Raw genomic sequence first — 21,727 nt, forward strand, 5'->3', positions numbered from 1 at the left:
CATCATCAAAGCAATATTTCCACATGGTGCGGTGGAACTGACCACCGAGGATGGACAACGGATAAAGGCATATTGCGGAGGAGATTTCTAGCCAGACACAGTCCCTGCAAAGTTGAAAAACCCAGACTATCCATTACTCAACTCTTGAACATTTAACTCTTCGTCACCTTACTACTATCTTTATTTTACTTATTTTTCTTTCTTTAAAAAAAAAAAAAACTTTTGTTTTGTTCTAAAATCATTTGACCCTTTCCTTGTCTATTTACAAGGATTAAGGCACAAGATTGCGAAGATACTACAAGAAGAAACAATTGATCTGATTCCATCACCGCAATCCACACAAGCAAAGATCGCCGCAAGGATGGATGCATCGATACTCAATGCGGGTGACAGCGCAAAATTTGGGGGTGTACTCTTCCTTATCTTTATTTTAAATTTTGCGCTATCACATTGAATTTTATTTTTCAAAGTTTTATCACCGCATCCTCCCTGATTTTCACAATCATTGCCGAGTAGATAAATTTAGAAGTTTACCGCATGTTATTTCTTTACAAAGTATGATTTCAATGATGAAAAATATGCTTCTATCTCTTTCGTATATACTAGAGTCAACTTAAATCTTAAGATAGTCACCTCATGAAATATTTCTAGAAGTTAGGAGTTTGCTAGCTTTCTTTCAAACTTTCTTTACAATGCATTCTATGACCATCACATGACTTATTTTAATTTCTTTTGGCAATGAGGACATTGCCGTATTTTAAATTTGGGGGTGAGGTATTTATTTTCAACCTTGCTATAAAAAAAATTGAAAATAACAACTCCACTGTCAATGCAATGGGAAACCCATGTTGATAAGAGTTAAGTTGTGAAAGGCACTTTCCCGTAGTTGGATGTCCGCATGACACACGTGGGGGCAAGCCAAAACGAAAGTAAGTCACCAGGATCAACGCATAACCGCAACTCCACTACCAAATCGGTATGAGTTTAGTCTGAGAAAGAGTGCATTGCTCGTAGTTGGATGTCCGCGTGACACACGTAGGGGCAAGCCAAAACGAAGGCAAGGCACTCGGATCAGCGCAAGGTCAGAAAAAAAATAGCAATGAAGAAATTTTTTGTGCAAGGATAAATCATTTGACACCCTCGTGGAAAATTTTCTTTTTGAAATAAATCATGCGATGTTCCGGAATTTAGTAAAGTCCTTTTGAAAGTTAAGCTTGCAATCACTAAGTCGTAGAAATATTTTAGGAAGAGACTTGAATAAGACTTAAGGAAATTCTGGCATATAGGATTTGAACTAAGTATCCTTGAGAAATCTAGGGAAAGAAAACTTTGCGGTTAACTTTCTAAAGGAATCTGTAGCTTATGCTTGAGGACAAGCATTGTTTAAATTTGGGGGTGATAACGGGCAGAAATGAACATTATCATGGTACTAAGTTCTTAAACAATGTTGGATTGCGTTGATAAAATATGTTAAATTGTGTCCATTAAGCATAAATTCTATAATATTGCGGTCGCATGCGGCCAACGCATTAGAGCAGTTGATCTTTACATTTTTGTGCAGAAAATGCGTTAACGCATGCAGAAATTGCGATCATAAGAATACATTGGTCGAGCGCAACTTCACCGCAAGACTTTGCGTTGATCATGCTCGCAAAAAGTCGCCCAAGAAGAATCACCGCAAATTGGTCAGTGCAACACAGTGGGCGCATCCGGGTGAAAGGACGATTAAGATCGATGGGACGGAAAGCTAACGACAGTCAGATTCAGATTAAGTTGACAGCCAATAACGGTCACAAAGTACATCCAGCTTTATTGGTGACAATTATCCGGCGCATCAATCAAGAATTAAAGTTGTCCTATCTGTACAACCGGAAGAGAGAAACCGTCTTTCACCTTTGATGCCTTATAAATACCAAGTGCATTCTTTAGATAAGGGTTTAAGCAGTCGATTACTTCATCACCTCATAAGTTCACACCTCTGTCCATAGTTTTATTTCATTTTAAGGAGGACGCGATGAAGAAAGCTGTGCCGGTAGATCATTTCAGTAAGCTTGGGAAAGCGCTGAAAGCTTCCAGACAGAGAGAGGGCCGACGTCTGCGGAAGCGGGAACATTTTTTAGATCAAAATAGAGATTCAGTGTAAAAAGCCTCAGTTAGCAAGGAATTGCTACAAGGCTCTCTACCTTTACTTTCCATTGTCATTTTGTACTCAATTCATTTATAAGAGTAGAATTTCTTTCTATATATCTGTTCACTCTCTGTTATTTAAGCATGAGTAGCTAAATTAATTGAATGGGTTGAGAAGTAGTTATCTAGCATAATGAGGGAATCTTCATCTTTGCGATTATCTTGTTTATGTATGCTTCATTCGTCTATTAGAGATACTCGGGAGGGTAGTCTAAAGATAGGATCTAGACTTGGAAAGGTTAGGTCAGAATCTAGGTTTAGAAGAACCAGATTAGAACGCATAAACGAGAGGTAGGCGCTTAGGAATGAGCACTATTTGTTATTAACGCATCACATGCATCTTAGTAATAAGGTATGATTGTATGCAGTCACTTTGCTTTCATGCATTTTGCATCAATGCATAGGACAAGAGTAGAGACTTAGGGATAAGCTCTATGGACATTTTGCATTCAACACATGCATCTTAGACTTAGGAGCATCGCATTTACATTGGAAAATAACTTGCTGTGCATGGTTATAACATGATCGCAAAGTTTGACGCATTCCCGAGTAATGCTAGCTAAAGGTCTCCTCAACCCATTCATTGCATACTCATTGCATCTATCAACAAAACTATCTTTCTCAAATCCGCCGCTTTTATTAATTTATTTTTCATCAACACAACAACACACCCAAAACTTATTTATTTACTTGGTTACCACAAAGTTTCATAAATATTACCAATGTAACTATTTTCACAAGTCCTTGTATTCGATCCTGGACTACCAGGAAACTCAGAGGAATTTACACTTGAATTTCGCTGGGGAAACTTGAGTGCACAACGCAATCCACCAATGCATATCATCCATATTTCCATTCATAAAATAACGCATCAACGGTCTTGCATCTGGTCAATAAAAGGAAAGGGAAAATGGTCCTTCTTCGTTGCTGCATTGAGTTTGCGGTAGTCCATGCAAATCCGCCAATTAGTGACGGTCTTTATTAGTATTAACTCATTGTTTGCGTTTGGAACTACCACCATTCCTCCCTTATTGGGCACACATTGCACGGGGCTTACCCACGTGCTATCTGCGATTGGGTATACAATGATTGCGTCCAACAATTTAATGATCTCCTTTTTCACAATCTCCTTCATCGCAGGGTTCAGTCTGCGTTGAGATTCGATAGACCCTTTTTGGTTTTCTTCGAGACGTATCCTGTGTATGTAGTATGTTGGGTTGATTCCTCTTATGTTTGCTAGCATCCACCCTATCGCTTTTATGTACTTCTTCAAGATGCTAAGCAGCACATTTTCTTGTTCTTCTTGTAGCGCAAAGGAAATTATCACTGGCAAAGTTTCATTTTGCCCCAAGAAAACATACTTCAGATGACTTTGTAGAGTCTTTAATTCCACGGTAGGCAGTTGTTCCAAGGAATATTTTTGTGTTTTTCTCTCTTGCTTCAACGTCAATTTTTCTTCTTTGTTTATTGTTTCCATGACCACATTGCAGGTTACTATGGATGCAGTCGCATATTCTCTTTCATCTTCTTCTTCGGTCTCTTCTTCTTCATTACAGCTGGGTTCATAGTCAGAATCAGATAGGTCTTCATCTTCTGGATACTTCATGGCTTTAATGATGTTAAACCTGAGCTTCTTCCCATTTGCATTCAACGTGATCTATCCCTTGTACACATCAATTTGAGCGCAACTAGTAGATAAAAATGGTCATCCCAATATGATGGGTACATCCTTGTCTTCTTCGTAGTCGAAAACGATGAAGTCTGCCGGTAGAATGAATTTGTCAATTGAGACCAGGACATCCTTCAACTTTCCCTCTAGGTGAACTAAAGACCTATCCACCAGCTGGAGAGTCACCATTGTAGGCATCAGCTGCCCCACATTGAACTGTTTGAAAATCGAAAGGGGCATTAAATTTATACTGGCCCCAAGGTTGCAAAGCACTTGACCTATATATATCTCGCCAATTGAGTAGGGTATTGTGAAAATTAGGGGTCGCGCATCTTTGGTGGAATTATGGTGTTTGAATTTTTCATTAATGCCACCGTTGCGAACTTTCCTGTGCTCCTTTTCTTTGTCACCATGTCCTTAAAAAACTTAGCATATTTTGGCATTTTTTCAATCGCTTCTGTGAAAGGGATGTTGATGTGTAACTGTTTTAACATATCCATGAAGCGATGATACTATACTTCATCATTTTGCTTTTTCTTAAGTCTTTGAGGGACTGGTAGTAGCTGTACCTTCACGGTTCCTTGTTCTATAGGCTTTGAAGTGGATGCAACTTCTGGTTCCATTGTCTCATGTTCTTCTGGTTCATCTTGTGTCAACGGGGTCTTAGATTCCATCGCAACTGGATTAGTCCTACTTGGCTCCATCTTCTCTTCATCTATTGTCTTTCCGCTTCAAAAAGTCATGACTTGACATTGCTCCTTTCTGTGTTCCCCGAGTTGCGAGGGAGCTCAGTTGAACTTGAAAATGCCCCTTGCGGTCTATTTTTCTGTTCGCCTGCAATCTTTCTTATTTGGATTTCGAGATTGTGGATTGAAGTCGCCTGATTCTGGAGCACCGTCTCGTTCTTTTCTATGCATTGCTTTAATAAGCCTCTAGGGAAGAAGATGGTGGCATTTGCGAGCTGCTAGCCTTGATTTTGCGATTGACCGTTTATTTCCGCCGAGAAAAATCTGGGGCCCTTCTTTTTTGCGCCATGGATTGATAACTCTGTTTGATTATTTTTCCATGCGAAATTGGGGGAATTTCTCCACTCGGGTGTAAGTGTTAGAGAAAGGATTCTTCTTTCCGAAGTAAATAGATTACGGGTTTCCTTGAACATTCTCCATGGATTGCTTCTCCACAAGAGGCACAATTGTGCTCGTACTGCTCGATGCATTGACCTGCCCTTTTTGCTTTCCCGGGCTATTGATTGCGATGCCCTGTATACTTCATCATCGAGTTCATTTGATTTTGTAGGGATGCGATGACCCCATTGTTTACGCCCTTCTCGAATTTTAAAGTCGTTTGATCGCTTTCTTTCAATCTTTCGTAATTCTTATATATGTGCATCAAGAATTTTTAGTCTCTATCAATGTTTTGTCAAGGCAACTCTAGCTACTGCCGCAATTGCAAACGATCTACGATGCAGGGTTCAAAACCGGTTGATAAATATCTCCATTTGAGACAAAGTCAGGTAAGCCAATTGTGCGGAAATCTCGCACTGTCTCTTAAAACCTCGCCAGGATCGGCTGAGCGATTTCAGTCAATTTCCTGTTCAAAATTTGTAATCACTTTCCTCCTTCTTGCAAGTTTCAGATAAGGGGAAGTTTTTCATAAACTTCTCTATATTTTACCTCCCAGACGAGAGTTATCTACCCACTGGATACAAGAGAACTAGACCCATTTCCCCTGCTTTGGTCACATAGCGAAAATGGAACAACGTTAGTGAATTCTTCAGCTGAGATGTTTGGGAACACAAAAGTAATTGCAGCATATCTTGAATTAAACTCACAAGATATGGCAAATGCGAGATTGTCGCCCACGCTTCCACTAAACTGTCCCAGGCAATCTGAATCATCTGCAACATAACCGGCTTCATCTAAAAACCGTCGATCCGTCCAAAGCTGCCTCATGATTACCTAGGGAGAAATAGATAGAGGCTTGGGTGACGCATAGTCTGGATAGGTCTAATTGTGGTTCGTTGGCAGGAGAAGGGGTTTGCCATGATGTTGTTCACATTTGCTACTTTGTCTTCTGGTTGTTCCGCCATTTTGGGATTTCTCTCTTATTGTTGTCAGCGGCGGTTTCTTCATCTTCTTCGAACGTTCTTTCAATCTTTGGGTTGTAGTTGTGCTCAGGAATGTGTCCTTCACTCATACGACACCTGCTTCTTCCCTTACCAAAGGAATGGCAGTGCATAGAGGTTGAAAGCTGCAAAGAAAATAAAAAAATTATTGTTCGTGCAATATGTACGGCTGTAGTCCCTGGCAACAGCGCCAAAAACTTGATGCGTTGTAAATGTGATGCGATTATGATGTATGTTTGTGGTGATGAGTTATGCATTGCACATGCAAGTTTTCCTAGTAAAACCCAAGTATAAATCTCACTAGGTTTCTTTGTACGTCCAGGGTCGAACACAGGGACTATTGAGTTACTATGCGATAGTAAATTCGATTCCTTTGCGGTGACAAAAACAAATAAGTTGGTTGGTATTTTGTTTAAGTATAAATCCTATGTGGCGGATTCGAGTAAAGAGTTGATGAAATCGAGAATTACAATGAGTCTGCGATGAATGGGTTGAGAAGGGATTTAGCTAACACTTCCTAAGATTGCATTCAAGTTATGTGATTATACTACACACACAACAGCATGTCATCTCTCAATGCAAATGCTATAGTTCCTATTTCTAGGACGCATGCGATGTATACGATAATGTCGATAGGACTTATGTCTAAGCCTCTATTCTTATCTATGCGATAATGAATGATGCACACATACACAAGGTGACCGCATACTATCATATCCTATTTCTGGGGTGCATGGGATGCATAATAGCAAACAGAACTTATGTCTAAGTTTCTATCTCTTACTTATGCGGTTCTAATCTGACTCTTTCAAGCCTAGATTCTAATCTGACTCTCTCAAATCTAGATTCTTTCTTTAGACTACTCTCTCAAGTATCTCTAAAGGGTGAATGATGCATACATAAGGCTAGATGATCACATAAAGTGAAGATCTTAGGTCATGCTAGCAAAGTACTTCTCAACCCATTCGAAAATTTAACTACTCATGCGAAAGGTGGAGAGATTGAACAGATATTGAAATGAGAACTCCATTTTCTATAAATAAAGTGCAGAATACAAAACAACAATGGAAAGTAGGGATAAGAAGCCTGGTAGCAATGTCATGCTTCCCTGGGCTTTTACACTGTCTTTTCACTCCAACTCTGCCCAGAAGAATATCCTTACTTTCGCAAGTGTCGGCCCTCTCTCCTTTTATAGCATTTCCGGCAGTCTTTCGAGCTATCTAGGTATGTCCTCTCAACGTCTTCTTCTCTTCACTCGCCTCCGCCTTCTAAGTATAAGAACAACTACAAACTAACGGCTATCTTTTTTTGTATATGATCTATCTTCTATATATGGCAAACTTCTTTAACGATGGTGGCCTTTGGTATTTATAGAGCTCAAGGTGAAGAAGTTTTTCTCTCTAATGATTGAAATGATGGGAGGTCATGAAATCTTCTGCTCTGATGCACCGATTAATGGTCACCAAAAAGTTGAATGTACTTGCTACGGTGTGTCGTTAACAGCTTGTCAACTAAATTCGGATTCGACCGTCATTAGCTTTCCGCCCTATCATGATTTATTAAGCTTTGACCTTGATGTGTGGTCTTTATGCGACCATCTTCTTGAGCAACTTCTCACGAGCGCATACGATCGCATGACTTTGTGGTCGCAATCTTTCAATGCGCGCAGACGCCGAATTCCTTGGATCGTAATTTTACTTGTCCCAACGCATTTTTCTTGCACAAAAAAAAGTAAATTAGCTTCTTTTATACGATGGGTGAATTTGATCGCAATATTCTCAGTTTACCGCTTTTGGACATGATTTTATATATTTTTACCATCGCATTCCCTCATTTTTTTACTTATTTGCATTGTAATAACGTGCATTTCTACCTGTTATCAGTTACATGCATGCAAATTTGATGAAAGTCTATTAAAGAGTTTAATAATACTTGAATCAAAGTTGTTTAATCATCAAAGACAGGAGTTGTTTTTTAGCAAATTAAACAAACACTTAGATAAAACCAGTAGCTGGATTTTCTAAGATAATTAACCCTAGGTATATGATACTTCACTTTAACCTCTACATGTTCTCCCTAAAAGTTTACACCATGAGATCTAGTCTCGGCCTCAAGGTACCATGGGTGTCCCCCTATAGGTGGCATTTGGGTAGGTCAATACCAAGGTGAATGGAGAGAGTGTTTATAGTAAGTGGTAGCGGGACGTGTAACAACATATCCCTCAGTCTGTCTCATTAGGTTGGATAATGTTTCATGCATCGCCTCGTGGCATCGTGGGTGTCCCCCTAAAGGATGACAGTTTTGCATGACGCTTTATTTGATCTCTAGAAATGGATAGGGTTGTTTTAGTCTCTTGTTCCAATAGACTTTTCCCTAAGGTTGGCTCATTGGGGTGGGACTCTAGAATTTAAAATGAGGGGTTAAACTTATACAGAATTGTTAAGGTTGTTAACAAATTCTGGACCGAACAATGGTGACTATTAGTTACAGTTACAAGGAGTTGTTTATGTCTAATGGTTGAAAATATCTCATTTCAGTGAAGGGATACTTGATCACCCTACAATGACTTTTGTCCTGCCTCACTGAAGCATCATTGCAAAATAGATGTCATTTAGGGTACAGTAGACTATTTTGCTAAAACATGATTGGTTTTCTAAAAGTGGTTTAATGCAAGTACACTAAATTAAGTTTGTTCTTTTTCAGCAATTTAAATGGCTAATGCTATACTTAGTTTTCTTGTCGCCATAAGTTAACTGGAAAAAATTATGCTAGTTGGAAAAACACGATCAACACGACTTTGATGTCGATGATCTACATTTTGTCCTGATAGAGGAGTGTCCTCCCATTCCACCTCCTAATGCTCCTCGAAATGTTCGAAACGCATACTAGTGTTGGACAAGGGTAAACAAGAATGCCCGAGTATATATCTTGGCAAGATTTAACGAAGTCATGGCCAAGAAGCATGAGCCCATGCTCACCGCCCGTGAGATCATAGAGTCCTTGAGGGGAATGTTTGGACAATCGTCCGTACTGCTCCAACATGACGCTCCCAAGTACACCTTTAATGCCCGTATGCAAGAAGGGACATTTGGTTGGGAACACGTTCTCAACATGATGATCCACTTCAACGTGGCAGAGATGAATGTGTCAAGTATCATGAGGCTAGCTAGGTTAGCATCATTTTGGAATCTTTATCAGAAAATTTCATGCACTTCTATAGTAATGCTATTCTGAACAGGATTGACTACAACCTGACTACTCTGTTTAACGAGCTATAGACTTTCCGATCCTTATTGAAAAGTAAGGAGAAAAAGGGTGAAACATATTTTGCTTCATCTTCCAAAAAGTTCCACAAAGGTTCGACCTCTAGAACTAAGGTTGTACCTTCTTCCTCCAGCACCAAAAAGTGGAAGAAGAAGAAGGGTGGAAAGGGGAAGGCTTCTGCTAACTCAGGAGTTGTTGCTCTAAGGTGTGGACAACCAGTGAGTGTTGACAAGGGAACATGTTTCCATTACAACCAGGACAGACACTTGAAGAGGAACTGCCCAGATATTTGGCAGAAAAGAAGAAGGTCAAACAAGGTAAATGTGATTTGCTTGTCTTGAAATCTTGTTTAGTGGAGAATGATGATTCTGCCTGGATTATTGACTCTAGGGCCACTAACCATGTTTGTTCTTCATTTCAGGGAATTAGTTCCTGGCGGTAACTTGATGATGGAGAGATGACGATATGAGTTGGAATCGAGCACATCGTCTCAGTTGTGCAGTGGAAGATCTCCGATTATCTTTATAAAACAATTTTCTCATTCAGAATGATGTATATGGTGTTCCTGATTTAAAAAGGAACTTAGTTTCTATAAAGTATCTTTTATGGTATAAAACCCAACAAGCTCCCACTTGAACTAAAACTCTAGTCAGTGGGATGTACATAATATCACTATCTCAAGCTACAAGAATGGTAAATAAATATAATAAACTAGGGTATCCATATACCCATTACACATCTCCCGCTTGTTCTAGATTATACAATATACAAGTCTCGCAGACCTAGATTCTCTAGTTGACTCTTGAACACTTTAGCCAAGAGAGCTTTCGTAAATGGATCAACAATGTTGTACTTCAAAGCAATCTTAGTAACGATCACGTCTCCTTGTTGCACAATCTCCCGTATCAGATGATACTTCCTTTCAATATGTTCTCCTCATTTATGGCTACGAGGTTCCTTAGAGTTGGCTACTGACTCATTGTTGTCACAATATAAAGTGATGTGCAAGTCCATGTTTGGAACCACTTCCAAACCACTTAGGAACTTCCTGAACCAAACTGCTTCTTTTGCTGCTTCATAAGCAACTACATATTTTGCCTCCATAGTGAAATCTGTAATGCATCATTGTTTGATGCTACACCATACTACAGCTCCCCTGTTTAGGGTAAACATTGATCCTGGCATGGATTTCCAATAATCCTTGTCAGTTTGGAAATCATAGTGTATCCCGTAAGGATCAAATTCTTAGACCCACACACCAGCTTGTAGTCCCTCGTTCTCCTAAGATACTTGAGGATATTTTTAATCGAAGTCCACTGATCTAACCCTGGATTGGGCTAGTACCTACTGACTATTCCCACTATATAACAAATTTTTGGCTTAGTGCAAAGCATAGCATACATTAAGCTGCCTACAGCTGAGGCATAGGGAATACGTCTCATATCTTCAACTTCTTGATGTGTCTTTGGACACCGTTCTTTAGACAAGTGAACCCGTGCCTGAAAGATAATAAACCCTTCTTAGAGTTCTGCATCGAATATCGAGTCAACAATTTGTCAATATAAGTTGTTTGAGACAAAGCCAGCATTATGTTCTTGCGATCCTTAATAATTTGGATCCCAAGTACATACTGCACCTCTCCCAAATTTTTCATTTAGATTGGGCTGTTAGCCAATTCTTAATATCAGTAAGTACTCTATATCATTCCTAATGAGTAGGATATCGTCCACATAAAGTACTAAGAAAGCTATTTTATTGTTGATGACCTTCTTGTAGACACAAGGTTCATCATCATTTTGATCAAAACCAAAAGATTTGATCACAGTATCAAATCTAATGTTCCAAGATTTGGACGCCTGTTTCAACCTATAAATGAATCGATTTAGCTTGCAAACTTTTTGCTCTGACCTTGGGCTACGAATCCCTTGGGCTGAGACATAAAGATATTCTCTTCAAGATTTCCATTCAGAAACACAGTCTTGACATCTATTTACTATATCTCATAGTCATAATATGTGGCTATAGGTAAGAAAATTCTTATAGACTTCAGCATAGCAACAGGGGAAAAAGTATCCTCATAGTCAACCCCTTTCCTCTAGGTATAACTCTTTGTTACAAGTCTAGCTTTGAAGGCCTGTACCTTCTCAACTGCATTTCTCTTTCTTTTATAGCTTCATTTGCACCATATGGGTTTAACCCTTTCAAGTAGATCTACAAGATCCCATACTGAATTGAAGTACATAGACTCTATCTCAAGGTCCATGGCTTTTACCCATTGATCCTTATCTACGTCATTCATTGCATGTTTATTGGACAATGGATCCTCAATGTCATCATTTGGTATGAAAATATGAATTTTAGTTAAACCCAAGTAATGGTTAGATTGTGATACAACTCTTCCATTACGTTGAAGCAATCTCACCAATTGAGAAAGACGACTTGAAGTGTTGGCTTCTTCATTAACTCTTGATAAAGAACTAGCTGCATCAACAACCCTTGTTGATTCTTCAGTAGCTTCATTTAATACTAATTTGTTCTATGGTTTATGATCTCTCATATGGTCTTCCTTCAAGACTGTAGCATTTATTGATACAAACACCTTGTTTTCTTGAGGATTGTAGAATAGACCACCTTTCGTTGTTGGGTTATATGTCCTAAAACTCGCAGTTTGTCATGTTAAACAGATTCTATTATCAATGAAGATGTTATTGACGTTTATCAATAAAACTATTATTGAATATGTGAATTGCACTTGAAAAGTTTAAATCCTATAAACTAAAGATTCATGGCTATTATATGAATACATGAACTTTATTTGGATACATAAAAGTGGATCAAGTTCAGTAAATAGCCAAAATGGTCTATAATATACGAATAAGGCTGGGTACCTTATTCTGGTAACACTATCGGATGCGGTCAACTCTGTAGTTGTTACAATTTGTTTTAAAGTGCTACAAACGAAGTGATCCTGATTCATTCATGTATTGACATGAAGAGCAGGGGCGTCCTTTGCAATGAGTTTGCATAAGATTGAACCAAGAATTAAGTCACTCTTACTTTATAACGTTGTTTACTGTTTAAGACTGACTATTTCAAAGTGATGACCTAGGTAACTTGACCTTAATCTTGAGCTAACTATGAACTTCTATTTATTCGAGATTATCCTTAGATTTTCATGGGTGATGGTTGGCTCAACAGCGCCGACTCAATAAGCCTCCCATTTCAGAAGTAAGATCGGACAAATAGTTGGGGACATAGGGTATAAGACAAAATTCACTCCTACCCATTTTAGGGATAGTAGAGAGGTAATTCCCTTAAGCGTTGATTTTGGGTCTTAAACAAGGGGCCCCATTTTCTTATTGGCCCAAGAGGGACTCGATTTAGTGATTGGATCACAAATCAATTGTTCATTAGAGGATCAATGGGACTTAAGGAGCAAGATATAATCTCGAGGGTAAAACAACTTTTGACCTAGCCATTATTATGAATAACCTATAAAGGTTGACTTACCTATCATGGTCATATCCAATGGACACATAATATATCTACTGTCACACCCCACCCCGAGTCTGCCTCCTGAGCCCGAGGCAAGGCATGATGGACCACAGATACCACTCTTTTGTGATACCTACTGCTCATCTAAACCTCTTTACTCTCATAAAATAACAAGCCAAAGATGTAAACAACAACGGTTTGACTAAACTCATTTTATTACAAACAGTAAACATTTATACAACTCTCAGGCTTACTTCAAAGTTTACAATAAAAACTTTTAAAATCGGAAGTGTGATTGTGGAAGACCTTGACCTTAGCAGTACCTTGGAACTTCTCACCTTTCACTACCTAGGAAGAAATACATGAAAGAAAAGAATAAGCTTCAACAAGCTCAGTGAGTGGTAAGCAACTTCTAGAGTCTATTTCAACTCATAATAAAATACAAGCATATCACAACTACGAGGTTAGTACTAAAACCTCAGCCTTGAATGAGTCTATTCTCAAACTCTACCTACACACACGGTAGATAGTTAAACTGATACTAGTCATAAACGCTTACTCTCTTCTGTTTCTTATGTTTCCTATGTCTCCTATATGCACATAGTGAAGGATCTCATACCGAGAGTTCCATGAGCGGGCTTAGATCGCTCTGATTTCACAGTGACCGAAACATAAACGATATACATTCCATACTAAAAGTTATGCATATTAAACTCATCAACGACATGCTCAGAATACAATAAAACATAGGGAAAAGAGGTTCATATCAAAGGAAGACTGTCTTTATATGTGTGAACCCAAAGCAGCAGAAAAACTTCCCACCAATCTACCAGCACCTAGCGAGTCTGTCGACTGTTACTGCACGATCCGAACGTACACAAACAAGGCCGTGCGGACAACACCACCACAAGGAAAACCCGGGAATCCTCGGCGTCAAAAACCCAAAGAGTGGGCTCGGTAAGTTTGGTAGAGAACGGAGGAGAAGACGTCATGTAGACGATAAGCACGCACGAGAAGAACTCTACTATCGTATAGTGGAGACACTTATCGTATAGTAGAGCTACATGATCGTTTAGGAAAAACTGAACGTTCGTTTAGGAAAAACTGAACGTTCGTTTAGGAAAGAGGTATACAATCATTTAGTTGCGTGAACTAGAAAATCGTTTAGACGAATGAGATTCTAGCGTATAGGCTCTCGTGATCACTCTTTAACGGTTTCTTTTTGGGCGTGGGTGAAGAGAATGCATGACTGAATTATTTCACCAAATGAAAACCATTTTCAAAACTTTAACCCGTTGGTTACCATAACCTTTGCGGCCCCATCTTCCCACATCCGAACATGGATTAATTGGTTAATTATTAAATAATTAGTCAATTAATTTAATTAATAAATATAATATATTATATTTATATCCTATAGTTTGATATCATATATCTACTATAGTATTTTTCCTCTACTTGATATAAATCATATTTATATCTAATTTCCTCCAAAACAATGTATCTCATACATTTAGCCAATTATATCATATATAATTAACCAGTCCAATTGTATCATATATAATTGAACTTCCTCTTGTCAATTTGAACATTTCAAATTAACCCAAACACTAGTTCTCGACTTTATCCAAGCTACCTAGGTAACCTAATGGACCTGTGGCTCGAAGCTCCAACGGTACATGAATATCTGACTAAACTCTTTAGCCACGAGATTCACCATCTGTTAACTATCAGTGATTCCATTAAAGACCATCAGCTGAACTCTTCTTACCACAGATATATTTCTGTGTCCATTGGATATAACCAATCATGAGTACGATGACCCTTCACAGATGCTCGTAAGTACAGCTGAGCCAATTTACCGTTTTGCCCCTATAGTTACATCTCACTCCTTAAGTACCACTGATTCCTTTAATGAACAATACAACATAGTCCAACTATGTGTGAACACCTCTCGGGCCAAGAAAAGGTGTGTGGCACCACATCATTCAAGCCCCAAAATTAGTCCTTAAGGGAGCCATCTATTTACTTACCCCTACCTCGGGGAAGGAGTGAATTCCATCTTGTGTAGTTGAGTTCTTAGTTCCCAAATCAGATGAATCTCCAAAATGGTAGGTTTGAGTCGGCGACTTGGCCACTCGCACCCATATAAATCAAAGGACCATCCTGAATGGCAGGAGTTCCCAACTCACTCAGGATTGAGGTCATGTTACCTATGGTCATCCTAGTGAAGTGAAGTCTCTGTCATGAACGGTGTTATATAACGAGACATTAACACTTCGTGGTCAGGTCCTACACAAACTCTTTGTATAGGACGCCCCCGCTCGCATGTCCCCAAAACAAATGATCAGGATCAGACCATCTGTGGAAAATCACAACACTTGTGACCATTTCATAAAGTGAGCCGCGTCCGTAGCATTACCAGGATAAGGTTTCCCTCCTATATCCATATACTACAGACCATTTTAGTTATCACTCAAAACATGATCCATTTGTATGTCACCACATACATGCTTGAGTCACATATAGATAATCAGGGATTTTATGTTTAATTGTTTGTGGTAAATCAAATAAAACAAATAACCGAGCAAAACAACAAGATGTGAAGTAAATATCATATATTAACAATCACAGGTGTTCATATATACTGTTTACAAACTACAGGACACAAGACTTTAGGGCATCAATCCCAACACATAGCTCCCCGCTTATGGGCTCAGAAGCTAGGCCTGCTGGCCCTCTAACCATCCTATACGAGGTTCCTTCCACAGGCTTAGGAACTAGACCTCTTGGTTCCCTGACCATCCTGTGAGGTTCCACTCCGGGCTCAGGAACTAGGTCTATTGATCCCCTGAACATCCCGATCATATAATCTCATTCTCATGCTAATTACTCATTCACAACATAAGCATATACATATATGCTACAAGATATACTTAACACTTAAAGGAAATTAACCACTCACTTTGGTAAGGTAGGAATCTTTCTCTCTAGAAGTTCCTTGGTTTCCTCGGGCTCCCCTTTTGAACCATAAATTCTAGATTCAAATTCAAGCTCAGATTACTCATATTTCCAAGCCTTATTTCAAGATACTTCCTTTTACAAACATGTTCAATGTCTCAGAAAGCTTACCTTAAAATCTCAGCTCAGAAATCCTCATGGTTTAGCTTCTTCTCAAGACTGTCCCAAGTTTATTCGACAACTCAACCATTCTGTCTTTTCTTCACTCTTCAATCTGATTCCTTGGAGCTTCTTCTCCGGTAGCCCTACTCTGAAAACTAGACTCTCATAGCTTTCAGGTGGCTTTAGAATCACTCAAAACACACGAGTATTCTGGGAGAACTCCTCGTCCCAAGTTCAAGAAGCTCATTCTTTTCTTTCATGTTTTTCTTCCTAGGTAGCAAAAGGTGAGGAGTTCCAAGGTGCTGTTAAGGTCAAGGTCTGCCAGAGCCACAGTCACACTTCCGGAGTTTTAGGGTTGTTGATGTAAACTTTGTAGTTAAGCCTAAGAGTTGTATAAACATTGTACTATTGTAATAATATGAGCTTAATCAAACAGTTATTGTTTACATCTTTGGCTTAAAGTTTTATGGGAGTAAAGAGATTCAGATGGGCAGTAGGTATCACACAAAAGGGTGGTGTCTACGGTCCTTCACGCCTCCCCTCACGCTCAGCGAGTGGACTCGGGACGGGGTGTGACATCTACAGTGAAGGGAGTGCAACTACAGGCTATAGTGGACAATCTTGTTAGTTAACGAATGTTGATTAACTAGGTTAAAGAGTTTGACCAGTTAGTCTCGGATCNAGGGAGTGCAACTACAGGCTATAGTGGACAATCTTGTTAGTTAACGAATGTTGATTAACTAGGTTAAAGAGTTTGACCAGTTAGTCTCGGATCGTTGAAGCCCAAGAACTATAGGTCCATCGGGTCTCCTTGCTAGCTCAATACAGAAAAAATTGAAGAACTAGGTGAAGTGAGAATTTGAAATGTTCAAATTCAGGCTTAAGGAAAAATTGTATTTTATATGAGATATGATTTACAAATTATTAATTAAGTATTTTTAGAGTATTCTTGAACATTAGTATGAAAGTGTTTTTTAAACGTGATTAACCAAAGTTAGGTGTCAAAAATAATTTAATATGTGATATTAAATTTATTTTAAATATTTTCTAAATGGAAATGCTTTTTCATAAAAGTTTTTTTTTATTTATATTAAAATTAGTTAGTGGGAAAATTCAATTTTTGGATTTTTCCACTAACTAAGTGGACTTTGAAGTGACACTTCCAAAGCTTGATACCTAAAGATTACATGCTAGTGGATTTTGAGGTGGAAGACATGCAAAATAGGATTTTGCATGTAATTTGTCTTTAAATAGTTTGGTTTTTGAAATGTGGAAAAACTAATGCTTCTTTGAGTTTTCACTTGACTCTTCCATCAAAATCTCTTTACTCTCCACTTTTCTAGAGTGAAATTCCCTTGACTTCACTAGCAAAACGGACCTAACACCGTGTTCTTCAATCAGAGAATAGCGAGGATTTACCGTTGGTGGTGTCGATCGAGCTCGGGAGAGGAAGATTGCGGTGGATTCTACAAAGGTTGTAATTTCTAACCTTTTATGCATGCTTATTCTTGTTTTTTATGTAATTAGAACGTTATCAATCTTTTCTTCTGAGTTTGCATGTTATTCTTTATATTCCAACACTCGTTTCCTTAAGGTAATAAATAAATTGGCATAACCTTGAACGAGGTTCAAACTTCATAGGATTTGTCACCAATACATGTGTAGAAAAATCCCAGATTCTGAAGTAACGTAAACTAGGTTTACGCCATCTCCATAACTTGAAAGGCATTTTAGAAACACTTTTCAAGGGAACATTATTCAAGATATGAACTATAGTCTACACTACATAACCCTAAAGCGAGATAAGCAATTGAGCATAGCTCATCATAGAACGAACCATGTCTAACAAGGCTCTATTTCTCCTTTCTGATACATCGTTCTACTGAGGTGTACAAGTGCTAAAAGTTGAGATTGAATTCCATGTTCTATCATATAGTCCTAGAATTCCAAATCCATGTACTCTACGCCCCGATCAAATCGAAGTGTGTTAATTGTTTTACCTAACAAATTCTCAACTTCAGCCTTGTACTCTTTGAACTCAAAAACTTAAGACTTATGTCCCATTAGGTATAAGTAACCATACCTCGAATAATCATCTATGAAAGAGATGAAGTGTTCGTATCCTCTTCAAGATTTTACATTCATAGGACCACAAAGGTCTGAATATATGAGCTCTAAGAGCTCTTTGGCTCTATAACCTTTTCCATTTTTTAGTTAATTTTCCTTCAAGACAGGATTCGCATGGAGGTAATGAATCATCTTCTAACTTGCTTAGAAGTCCACTCTTTACCAGTTTCCCGATCCTATCAAGATTTATGTGACTTATTCTCAAATGCCAAAGATAGGTATTATTGTTACTTGGAGAAATTCTTTACCTTTTTTAGTATTCGCAGTTTTAAACATTTCATGATTTTAAAGTATTTTTTATTCAGTTGGTCTTAACATATACAAGTTGTCTTCTAATTTAGCGGAACAAATCGTGACACTATTTTTCATAATGAACGCTTCATTAATTGGAAAAAAAAAACAAAATATGATTATTCAATTAAACAAGAAATAGATACAAGGTTCCTCTTAATTTTAGGAACTATATACAAATTTTCCAAAAACAGGTATCTATTTTTTAAAAAAATAACTTTGCAGCTCCCATTGCACGAGCTAAAATGGCGTCTTCTGTTCCAATAGAAGTTATTATATGTTGGGTTGTATGTCCTAAAACTCGCAGTTTGTAAAGTTAAACATATTCTATTATCAATAAAGATGTTATTCAACATTAGTTCGAAAAAGTTGTTATTGAATCTATAAATTATATTCATAAAGTCTAAATCTAATACACTAAGATCCATAGCTATTATATGAATACTTAAACTTTATGTGGAGACATAAAGATGGATCAAGTTCGAGTAAATAGCCAAAACGATCTATAGTATATGAATAAGGTTAGGTACCTTATTTTGGTAACACTGTCTAATGTGGCCAACTCTGTAGTTGTTACAATTTGTTGTAAAGTTACTACAAACTATGTAATCCTGATTCGTTCATGTATTGACATGAGGAGTGAGGGCGTCCTATGCAATGAGTTTGCGTAAGATCGGACCAAGAAATAAGTCACTCTTACTTTACAATGTTGTTTATTGTTTAAGACTGACTATTTCGCTTAGATGACCTAGGTAACTCGATCTTAATTCTGAGCTAACTATAAACTCCTATTTAAACGGATTATCCTTAGATTTTCATAGGTGAGGAGACTCAATAGCGCTGGCTCAATAAGCCTACCATTTTAGGGGTAAGACCGGGTAGACAGTTGGGGACATAGGGTGTAAGAAGGAATTCACGCCTACCCAATTTAGGGATAGGTGAAAGGTTGTTCTCTTAAGTACTAAATCAAGGTCTTGAACAAGGGTTCCTACCCTCTCATTGGCCTGAGAGGGATCCGGTTTAGTGATTAGATCACAAACCAATTGTTCATTAAAGGATCAGTGGAACTTAAGGAGCAAGATGTAATATTGGGGGTAAAACAACATATTGACCCAGCCGTTATTACGATCAACCTATGAAGGGTCGACTTACTGATTATGGTTAAATCAAGTGGACACAAATATATCTACAATGAGGAGAGTTAAACTATCGAGCTATAGTGCCGTGACTTGATAGTTAACGAATATTGATTAATTCGATCTAAAGAGTTTTAGCCAATTAATCTCAAATCGTTGGAGCTTATGATCTGTAGGCCATAAGGTAGTTCATAAAACATGAACTCCTTGAATTAATGAATTGGGTGAATTTGGAATGATGTCAATTTGAATAGTTCAAATTAAATTTCAGTTTGAAAATGTTCAAATTGAAATTAGGGATTGAATTTGAATAGTTCAAAATTCAAATTAGGGTTTATATAATTATATTTGATATAATCAATTAACATTTAATTTATTGAAATTAAACAAAATTGGAGAGTTTATAATATTTAAATATTGATTTAAATATTATTTACATGAATAGGATTCATGTTTTAAATTAGGTGTGTGATTAATTTAATATTTTATATTTAAATTAGTTAATTAGTTAAATTTGTTTAATTAATTAAAATCCAAAATTGATTTTCATTTTCATTTTCAAATTCAAAATTTGAAATGATTATTTAATTTTAGTTAATTGAGAAATAATTATAATTAATTAAAGAATAAAATGGAAATTAGATGAAAATGGGAACTTCCCACTTATTGGTTGAGGTATGAGGTGTTTCTCCATGAATCACACACATTTCTCACTTTCTTCAGCAAATTGAAGTGTCAAGGTTATTGAACTTGAGTACCTACATGTGGGTAATAAATAAAAACTCTCAGATTTTTTTAAGGAGACAAGGGATTGCAGCTGAAAAATGAGTTTTTAACTGTTGTTCATCTTCTGCAGAAAATTCACCCAATTCCCTTCCAAAATTCACTTCAATCTGAGTTCCACCACTCAAATTCAAGGCTGAGAATAGTAGAGAAGATCTCTTGATGGTTCACTGAAGATTTGGAATTGAAATCACATGAAGAGTAGCTTGGAATTGGAAGAATTCATCAAAGGTATGTTGTTGAGAAACCTTCTTCTTAAATTTTTGTTTAAGCATGCTTTTAGAACTCAAATTAAATGTAATTAGAGTGCCTATTGATTCTGTTTACTTTTGTTGCATGTTATCTTATCCCATCATTATATACTTTTACTAAGAATAATGAGGTTAAATAGTCTAAATATGCGATAATAATACTAGGAATTCATGCTTAAAATTATACTTGCACTGAAACACACCTAAAATCCCTGGTGACGACATATCATGAGTTAACACTACGCCAAAGTGTATATTTTGCAGTTGATCGTAGGATCTATCCGCATGCACCAAACTCCTACCCGATGAACAAATAATTGATCGCATGTCTTGAGATTTCTGACACGATCCCAGTGGATATTCTGCCATTGGTTCAGAATGTTGACCATGATAGCAGCGCTGACATTCTCACCAACCTAGTTGGAGATGGTGACTATCCATTGCGGGATCCCCAAAGTCGTCAGTGGGTGGCTCTATAAATAGAGCCTTAGCAAGCATGACAAGGTATCAAGATTTTACCTAATAACACCGTTATACACGATACTTGCACCACAAGCAAAGAGTGCAACCAAGAATATTTCTAAGAAATTTTACTTCCAAACTCCACTTGGACTTACCACCGAAACTCACTGAAGCAAAGAGCTTAAGAGAGCCTTCTCCACAACGCTCTTTCCATTAGTCACTAACAACCTTGACATTACATCTGTTGGAAGCAAGAACTTGCTTAAAACTACATTTCCATTATTTTTTTCTTATGTTTCACCGTTATATTGCATTGTGACTTTAAGAGATTACTCATTTTGTAAACAACAATTCTATTTCTCTCGATATATATCGTTATGACTACTTCCATTATCTTCTCTATCTTTATCATCACTTTTTCATTTATCATGAGTAATAATTTTCACGGGGTAGGGGGGAAAGTTCAATGTTATGAACTAAGTTGAATCTTTAAGGGTTAATCTTGTTTGGTTAGTGCATAAAGATATAAATGTTTTCCTATGATCACTCATTGAGTCAAGTAGTTATAAACAACTGCCCAAGAGGGTAAGTAGTTGTGGATCTCATTAAGCAAAATACGAAGTGTTTCTAGAGATAGAAATAACCGTATGCTCAATGAAACATCATTCATGTGTCATAGAGATATGACAAAGGTGGTTGGTCATCGAGAGGTGTGCGATGAACGGACGTTACGAGCCTAGATTACCCTTGAAGCTAAACTTAGGAACTTGGGATTGACTTCCCCCCAACCTTGCTTTCCCCATACATTTTTTAT

This window comes from Benincasa hispida, chromosome 4, assembly GCF_009727055.1.
Source record: "Benincasa hispida cultivar B227 chromosome 4, ASM972705v1, whole genome shotgun sequence".
Classification (NCBI taxonomy): domain Eukaryota; kingdom Viridiplantae; phylum Streptophyta; class Magnoliopsida; order Cucurbitales; family Cucurbitaceae; genus Benincasa; species Benincasa hispida.